This window comes from Benincasa hispida, chromosome 9 (assembly GCF_027475165.1).
Source record: "Benincasa hispida cultivar pf3 chromosome 9, pf3_genome.v1.1, whole genome shotgun sequence".
NCBI classification, from domain to species: Eukaryota; Viridiplantae; Streptophyta; class Magnoliopsida; order Cucurbitales; family Cucurbitaceae; genus Benincasa; species Benincasa hispida.
In genome coordinates this window covers 36,000,971-36,002,383 of record NC_143486.1, presented here as the reverse complement: position 1 = coordinate 36,002,383, position 1,413 = coordinate 36,000,971, and the positions used below count along the sequence as shown (strand labels likewise).

At 25.4% G+C, this 1,413-nt stretch overlaps 1 non-coding gene across 1 annotated transcript; it reads left to right on the top strand.

Annotated features, from left to right (window-relative positions):
• The first annotated feature begins 848 nt into the window (after positions 1-848).
• LOC120069582 (U2 spliceosomal RNA) lies at positions 849-1,044 on the top strand. The gene has a single exon (XR_005479588.2). It is a non-coding gene; the product is annotated as a U2 spliceosomal RNA (small nuclear RNA).
• The last annotated feature ends 369 nt before the right edge of the window (positions 1,045-1,413 follow it).

The following is a 1,413-nucleotide window of genomic DNA, read 5'->3' as shown; positions in this document are numbered from 1 at the left end:
AAAAATAATAAGTCTACGTAGATGGTGAGTACATGAATGATCTGAGACCACATCCAAATGAGAAAAATATTTTGTGTTTGTGAATGAACTTTAAAATGTCATTTTGGTTTATATACCTTGACACTTATTTAATTTTTTTTTGAAAAAATATTCAATTTTAATACTCTGACACTTATTTAGTTGGTTGAGATACTATTTTATTCTATATATTTCGACATTTATTTAATCTAAATATATGCACTTTCAAACATTCAATTTTAATCTTTGAACTTTTAATAATAGTCCATAATATTGATTTATTGTTGATTTTTCAATTTCTGCTAATTATCTATTAGTGTTAATATTATAAATTTTAGAAGCATATTCACATAATATATATATTTGCATGAAAATTATTATTAGTTATTATTATTTAACTGAATTCAATAAAAGAAAAATTCTTATAAATATAAAAATTCTAGATATTTACACCATATTGTAAAAAGTTATAAAAATACATTTTTTTCTTAACTTTTTACTATAAGAGGTAAATATTTTTAAATATTTTAAAAAATCTCTTTAATAAAGATAAAAAAAAAGGAAGATTTTATAAAATTATATAGACTCAAATTAAACATGAAAGTATATTAACTTACCTGGAATAAGTTCGAAATTACATGGTAAGATTGTAATTAAGAAAGTAAAAAGAGCATGTAAAATAATATCAAAAGGAATTTATTTTAGGGGGGGGGAAAAAAAGAGAAGGAAATGATAGATTTGTGGTACTGACCCATCCCACATCGGAAAGAATTAGAATGAGGAGAGCAAAGGATGAGTATAAAAGGAGGATTCATGTGAACAGAAAAGTCATACCTTTCTCGGCCTTTTGTCTAAGATCAAGTGTAGTATCTGTTCTTATCAGTTTAATATCTGATACGTGGGTCATCGGCCCACATGATATTAAATTAATTTTTAAAGGGGGAGGGTCCATCACAGTAGCTTGCTATTGGGGCTTTCGAGCGTCGCCTTTGCGTTGCACTATTGCATTGGCCTGGCGTACCCCTCCAATTTTCTAGTATCAATACCTTTTCCCCTTTAGTTTCTGAAATGCTATTTTAAATTTTGAATTTAGTTCTCTAGAATTTTGTATTTTGTAACTCGTTTGTATGTGTAATTTACTTGATTCATTTAATATATAAAGGAATTTTTTTCTATCATCTTAGTAGGCGGTGGAGATCGAAATTAAAATTAATTGAATAGTGCTAAATTTAATTGAATTTCTAAATATTGGCAGTGTATTGTACTTTTTAATTTTATCAGTTTTTTAGGTAATTTATTCTTTAAATAGTTTTTTTTGGTATTTGGGAAAAAGATTATATATGGTATTAAATTGAAATTGAGTTGTTGATTTAATAAATATATAAAAATAATTAA